This window comes from Bos grunniens, chromosome 14 (assembly GCF_055505025.1).
Source record: "Bos grunniens cultivar Pamir isolate PY7600 chromosome 14, Bosgru_T2T1.0, whole genome shotgun sequence".
Classification (NCBI taxonomy): Eukaryota; Metazoa; Chordata; class Mammalia; order Artiodactyla; family Bovidae; genus Bos; species Bos grunniens.
In genome coordinates this window covers 33,892,303-33,900,266 of record NC_141178.1, presented here as the reverse complement: position 1 = coordinate 33,900,266, position 7,964 = coordinate 33,892,303, and the positions used below count along the sequence as shown (strand labels likewise).

Genomic DNA, 7,964 nt, shown 5'->3' with positions numbered 1-7,964 from the left:
GCTCATGTTGAAGCTTAAATAGTCTCAGATTCCATAGACAGATGTGATGATGAGGAATGAGCGTAGGTAAAAAAGTCAATTCCACTTCAGTTATGCCACTGACTGGCTATGTCACCTTAGGCAAGTTCGAATTTTAATTCTTTCATCTTCCTACTTTATATGGTTAATTTAGGGATTAAATGTAAAGTAGATAATATATCTGGGAAGTTATGGATGTTAATAACCTATGGATGTCATCATTATTATTAAATTATGCAGATGATATAATTATAACTAAAACGTATTTAAGAGAATGAATTCACAGAGAAATAAATAATCCACATCAAAGTATCAAAAGTACTTGTATTTATGTGATAGAGAAGGCTTTTCTCTAGTTTCACATGTATCTCTGAACTTTAATAACTTTAATTTCACTCTTAATGAAAACAGTTGTTTCTGTTTTCATACTAAAAAATCCTCCTATGCTTACCAATATGGTCTACCAGGAAAAGATAATCCTAATTATATACAGATTTATATAAAGTATGGAAATGCTTTTACAAACATTTTATATGTGAGAAATGTCCAACTTGATTTGCCAATATAATTGTCCCCTTAATACTCTGTAAATCTGCAAAAGAAAACTAGTTTCCACTTATCAATTAACATTTTATGAAAACACGTGTATACTTGTGGCGGATTCATGTTGATGTATGGCAAAACCAATACCATATTGTAAAGTAATTAACCTCCAATTAAAATTAATAAATTTATATTAAAAATTATTGGATGAAGAAATGTTTTGAAATTTTTATAAATTTTTCTTCTTTGAAATGGGAAGTTCCTTTTCACTAAGATTGAACAAATTTCTATTCTAAAAACCACAAGATTTAAATAGAAATTCTGGGTAAACCATTCTTCTTATTCTAGTTTCTGCCTCACATAATAGCAACTTAAACTTTCCACAAATAGCAACTCTCTTTTTACTGAAACTTTATAGATTCACACACCTGAAAAAACTTCAGCCAGGGTTTAAGGTCACTTAATTTTTATAAGTTCAGGAATCAAGAGTAATCATTTTTTTGTGGAAAACTTTCCATAGTGTGTGTGTACATATATTCTTGAATGCATATTGTCTCATAATGTAATCCAGCAAAACTTTCAGCACTGATTTCTTTTGGCTCTTTTTGGTCATTTTTCCTTCCTTATTTATCCATCTCGTCTCTTTAACGTTTATTTTTCTTCATTTGTTTTTCCTCTGTATAGGATATTACAGAGTGTCTTTGGGTTTGAAAGGAAAAAAAAATGAAATGATGGAAGGAAGAAAAAAGGCAGGAAACAAGAAAAGAAGAAAGAAATGTAGGACAAAAACTTTTCCTAGTTCTTTCTGTTCATGATTATCTCAGCCTTCAATGGCTGGCTAGCAAAGAGTCACATGCCTAGGAGAAAGATTCAGTGAAAATTTGCCAGGAAGTGAGGAAAACTGACTACTTTCTTTTATCCATACAGTAAAAAAGACAAATAGGACTTGAAAATGTAAATCTCCTCAACTCCACTATGAATATGAGGTAGCTGTCTTCCTTGAAAAGGTACCTCCCCCTGGAAACATCATTCCTGTCTCTGTGGCTTTCAGCACAAGATGAAGTTTGTTTGGCCAATTGTTCAACCTTTACATCATTCTGAGCCACCACGTAAGCATTCTTACCCCCTTTCCCCCAGAAGGTGGCAGGTTGCTTATTAAGCACATAGAAGGGAGTGTATTTTTCCTTCATCACTCTATTTATCTTTCCTTGAGAGAGAAATCTAAATGTCCCTAGTCACCTTGAGTCTTCCACGAAATGGAAAGAGCTTTGCAAAATGTCCTGCACAGAACCCTCTGATTTCATTCACAACATGATCCGAGAGCTCAGACTAGTACTTTATCTGTCATTAATCCCACCGCAGCACGTAGCAGCCATTAAGGGGGTTACTTACCAGCTTCCACACCGATGAATATACAGAAAGGAGTAGAAAGGAAAGTTGGCAGGGTCCATGACAAACGATGACTGTGACTGGGAATGGAGACCCAGCTCCTCTGACTGCTGGGGAGCCATCTCCCCCGTGTCAACACATAGCCCACGGGGCAGAGGTAATTTTCCCATTTTATGATCTACTGTACTTGGCATCTGTTCTGGCACTGGAGACCGTGTCTATTTTGGGGATCAGTTGTATATTCCCAGATTGCCATTTTCCTCTGCCTTGCGCTCTGTTAAATATTCTACAGTATATTATCACTTCATTTGACTTCAGTTCTTTCCTCTGACAGTGGTGTGGGGCAGTCTGGACCCACAGTCACTTCCTCTCTCAAACTCAATCTGTCTAAATGTCAAAAAGGAAAAAAAAAAAAAAAAGGTAGAACTCTTTACAATCCCAGCAATCTGGCATTTCTGAGGAAATATTTGATAGGTGTTGCATTTCGGAAGCTCTGTTTGTTGGAGGTGGAGGGCGGGGAGAGGGAGACTTGTGGCTGAAAATACTGTTACTTTCATAGTTAGCTTTTTCAGAAATGTGATATTCTGTTCTTAAAAGCCCCAGTCCCAAAAGCAGAGGCTGTGTTAACACAAAGATTTTTGTTTGTTTAAGATGGTCCTTCTCCCAACTCTTACTCACAGATTTGAGCTATCTGGTGACAGATTTGGGCAGATGACTTTGTCCACAATTTGATAATGCTTGCAAAGCTGAGGAGTGTTCCATGATTTCTTTCCTCTCTCCCCATTCCCCTCCTGACTTCTCTCCCCGCCTTCCCAAACCCCCTCAACTACCCCCCTCAACACACACACCTTTTGGCTTTGTGTTTCCATGCTGAAAGTGTCAGACTTAGTGACATGAAAGGACAAATCCCAGAAAAGACCTTTTGGAAGGTTTTGCTCCTTGCCTTTGGGGACATATGTTGGCATTAGATATTGTCAGGCTGCTTTGGATCTTCCTAATTAAAGGCTATCAGAAATAAAATTAGAGGTGACTTCTCTAGGTCAGCAGAATTCAGTCATCACGTATTACTCCGCGGTGAAGTAACTAGGATTAAGGAAATGCTTAACTGAAAGGACTTCTATTGAGTAACTTTCAGGAGTGTGCCTGTGCTTAGAAGCACCAATGGATCGACTAATAATGCTGAATAACTGGAGCCACATTGAAACAGGACATACCTGCTGCACCACAGATTTCTTAACATTTAGAAGTTGGGGTAGCTTTAGTTTCAGTAAAAAGAAAAAAAAAAAGAAAGAAAGAAAGGAGGCATTAGTATAGTCTGAAAGCAAGAATAATGTGAAAGAGAGAAGAGGGGAAGGGAAATAATTTTGGTGGAGAGCCCACAACAGCATCAGGCATCAAGCTAGGTGTAGACTATTAAACTCATTTAACTATCAGGTCATTACTGGTAGATGTTTCTCTTTCCACTTTCAAAATGGAGAAACGGAGGCTCAGCCAAAAACAACTATTTGCCTAAGATTGCAACATTCATGAATAGCAGAGCTAGAATTTTTTTTCCCTCTTTGTTACTAAGTTTATATACTTCCTATAACTCTAAACTAAGATCTCAAATCTGTGTTGACCAGGCTTTTTTTTTCCTGCTTCTTTTTCTTTCTTCAGAGACTTGTCTGCTTCCTAAGACTTGAAGCAGATTGTCAACCTTCAAAATATTGCCCACTCATCTGGCTAGTATGCATGCAAGGCAAAAGGAAAATTTACTCTGAATTAGAGGAATCATCACTGATTTCATTTCTTTAGCTCCCAAGGACAAAGGGATATTGGTAAGGGAGAAAAAAAAAAAAAAAGTCTAATAAATATTTTCAATTCATTTTTAATTTGAAAAAATATTGTGAAATATTTTTAAACTTTAAGCTAGTTTGCATGGAAGGATGTTATCATTACTATAGTCACTGATCCAGACATTGAAGAAGAAAGAAGCCACATGAAAATATCAACCAAAATTATGTATTAGGTTTCAGGTGATTACAACCCTAGCTTTGAAAATAGCTACAACTGTTTTTTCTGTATTTTTAAGAATTTGTTGCCATGAAAATACTCAAGATCACCTGAGTTCAATTTATGACAAAAGATGAGCCTTAGTTTTTAATGTCATTCAAATATGTTTTTAAATCAATAAAATTTCCAAGACAGAATTTCCTATTTTTCAAGTTTGGCAGAATTTTGGTAAGGAATTCAGGATCTCTTCCCACCCTTCCAACGTGGGGTTATTTTCCAGAAGAACTGCCAATACTTCAGTTATCTTCTTGGAAGAAACAAAGTGGCCTGGTTCCCCTGCTGCCTTATGAGTTATTCCTTAACTCGACAGGAATAAGCCTGTTCCCTTATACTCACATAGTACAGACTGGATATTTGAGCCTGATTTTTGGCTCTTTCATCTGAACTCTTCCTCTGTTGGCAAGCCTGTGTTCTGGATGGTCCCTCTTTTATCAGAGACACTTTCTGTCTGACATGTTCGTGGGTCCGTATCTCATCTTAGCAGTGGTAGAGGCAGACAGTCATGGGGAGATCTAACCATCATATTCCTCACACTCTGTGACCAAAAGAAAATTTTTTTAAAAAAAGCTCCAATAACAGAGACATTTAGTCCAGTCTGGCTACAACAGGAAGGTGAAGCCAAGAGCAATTTGTTACTCCTTCCTTTCACTTTCATTAAATGTAATCTTTTTGAATATTCTTCAGTGGTGACATCTAATGCCACACCTAAATTTCTTTTTTTAATTAAAAGAAAAAAAAAATGCCTGAAGGAATAAAAAGCCCTAGGGCTTCTGACAAAATATTTTAGAAGGTAAATGATAGCTACAGACTCCAATCACTATCATATAATTAGACAGTTCAAACAGAAAAAATATGACTCTAGAATGTTACATCTTCCTGACAACATGACATGACATGTTTTGGATAATATTGGGAGCAGGCTTGGGTTATAGTCATGGAAACTCATTATATACACACATAGACACACATACATAAATACCACATATGTTTGTGCATATTTGGTGTATATAATGTACAACTGTTAAGTGGAATCTATTTAGGAAGAGAATAGTAAGTTTATTTAGGGAATGTGTGTACTCAGTTAAGTGGGGATTTTTTCTAAAGCCACTAGTAGGAACGATAAAGTTGCTTTATCAAACCATCAACAAAGAGCCTGCCTTCTTCATCTCTATATCATTTGGACAAAATGTAGTAGAGAATTCTCAGTTTCTGTTGTATCTCTGAAGTTTATAAACACATCAAGGGGGCAAGGACACCCCAACATTTCAATTTAAAACCTTTATATTTTTAATATGCACGTTGAAATAAGAAGACTGTATGAAGAGATATTTATATTCCTGGTATAAGTCTGATTCATATCGTTCCAGTGGTATTTTTGTTTTATTTCCATTGATCAGTAAGATTTCTCTAGAAAAGCCACACTGCATTTACTAAATAGCCTCTAGCAAAGAGGACAAGAAAAGGGCCATAGTTTTCTATCAGATTCATAGAAAAGGGTTCCTTTCAAGGAAGAAAGAACCTTGAAGTGTTTGCCAAGAATGTGAAATTCCTGGTGTATCTAGAGTTCAAGTGTCTTCTTAGTGATTCTTACATAGGAAAGAATTTTAAGTAGAGAGAAAGATTTTTTTTTTAATAGTATATATTCCAAGGGAACTAGTTTGAGAAACTGAACAGCCTCAATGATCCATGAAAAACTTACATATACCTAGGGATTGACACTGACCTCAGCTGTTTCTGAAACCTGGATTAAACCATCTGTATTGGAAATCTAGTTGAGTTTCATTCACTTCCTTTATTTACCAGTATCTACTGGCTGCCACAAACTGTTCTGTCTGCTAGAGTTATGGGAACAGAGTCCCTGCTCTCAAAGTTCATATGCTAGTGGACGAGAAAGCAATTAAACACAACACCATTAGAAGAGATAAGTAGTATGAGAGAGAGGCAGTGAAAACACTAAGTCGAGTGGGGTTTGAAGGAATGATTGAAGAACATTTTTTTTTCAAACTTTTTATTTTGTATAGGGGTATAGCTGATTAACAATGTTGTGGTAGTTTCAGTGAACAGTGAACTTAGCCATACATATGCATGTATCCATTTTCCTTCAAACCCTCCTCCCATCCAGGCTGGCACATAGCATTGAGTAGAGTTCCAAGTGCTATACAACAGATCATTTTTGGTTATCCATTTTGAGTATAACAGTGTGTACATGACCTTCCCAAACTCCCTAAATATCCCTTTCCCCTTGGTAACCATCGATTCCTTTTCTAAGTCTGGGAGTCTCTTTCTGCTTTGTAAAATAAGTTCATTTGTATCTTTTTTTTTTAGATTCCACTTATAAGGGTTGTCATACGATATTTCTCCTTCTCTGTCTGACTTACTTCACTCAGTATGACACTCTCTAGGTCCATCCATGTTGCTGCAAATGACAGTATTTCATTCTTTTTAATGGCTGAGTAATATTCCATTGTATATTGTACCACATCTTCTTTGTCCAGTCCTCTGTCAATGGACATTTAGATTGCTTCTATGCCTTGGCTATTGTAAACAGTGCTACAATGAACACTGGAGTGCATTTTTCCTTTCAGATCATGTTTTTCTCTGGATATATGCCCAGCAGTGAGATTAGTGGGTCATATGGTGGATCTATTTTTTTTTTTTTTAAGGCACCTCCATACTCCTGTCCATGGTGGGGATAATTTACATTCCCACCAACAGTGTAGAAGAAGAACACTTTCTGAATAGCATGACTCTACCATTGAACGCTCTAGGATGAACATAGGAGGATGTTCCAAACCTGACCAGGAAGGAAAATCAGAAAACCTCAAGCCATTTGCTGCTGCTGCTGCTGCTCAGTCACTCAGTCACACTGACTCTTTGTGACCCCATGGACTGTAGCTGGGCAGGCTCCTCTGTCCATGGAATTTTCCAGGCAAGAATACTGGAGTGGATTGCCATTTCCTTCTCCATGCATCTTCCCAACCCAGGGATTAAACCACATCTTGCACCTCCTGCATTGGCAGGTGGACTCTTTACTGCTGTGTCACCTGGGAAGTCCATTCAAGGCATTTATTAGCCATATATATTAGATCCTAAACAGTAGGCAGGAATCAAATCTATTCCTTGCATACTCCAATATTTGGAATTTGTCCTCAGAGCTTGGAGGGTCTGTTGAAGGATTTGTTTGTTTGTTTTGTGGCCCTGAAAAGGGCCTTTGGTTGAAATCAAGCTCCTGAGAGCAAATGAGAAAGCTTAACTGCCAAAACCGTAGAGAGTACGGCCCTGGCGCTTGAGAGCGTAGACCACGTCCGTAGCGGTGACTGTCTTCCACTTGGCATGCTCGGTGTAGGTGACCGCGTCCCGGATCACGTTCTCCAGAAACACTTTCAGGACCCCGCGGGTCTCTTCGTAGACGAGCCCGGAGATGCACTTCACACCACCACGACGAGCCAGGCGGCGGATAGCAGGTTTAGTGATGCTCTGGATGTTGTCGCCCAGAACCTTGCGGTGGCGCTTAGCGTCGCCTTTCCCAGACCTTTGCCGCCTTTGCCGCGTCCAGACATGGCTTCACGAGAAGTAAACCAACAGCAACTCTGAAGGATTTTTATTTTTAAGACTTTTTTTTTAAGTGGACCATTTTTAAAGTCTTTATTGAATTTGTTATAATATTGTTTCTGTTTTGTTTTTTGGCCACTAGACATGGAGGATCTTAGCTCCCTGACTAGGAATTGAACCCATAACCCTTGCATTGGAAGGTGAAGTCTTAACCACTGGACCACCAAGGAAGTCCCTACTTAAAGATTTTAAATGAGAGAGTAGCATGGTCAGATCCCTTTTCTTCCTTCTGTGATTGGAGACAGGTTGCTATGAGACTTGGGGATAATTTTGTACAATGGCACTAGTTTATCATATCCATTGTTCAAAAGACACCACATGTGTGTGCGACCCCCACATGACTTTTGTAT

The 7,964-nt window shown here is 38.0% G+C and overlaps 1 pseudogene; it reads right to left on the bottom strand.

The window, feature by feature from the left end:
- Positions 1-7,028: 7,028 nt before the first annotated feature.
- LOC147359253 (histone H4-like) lies at positions 7,029-7,562 on the bottom strand (annotated as a pseudogene).
- Between the last annotated feature and the right edge of the window lie 402 nt (positions 7,563-7,964).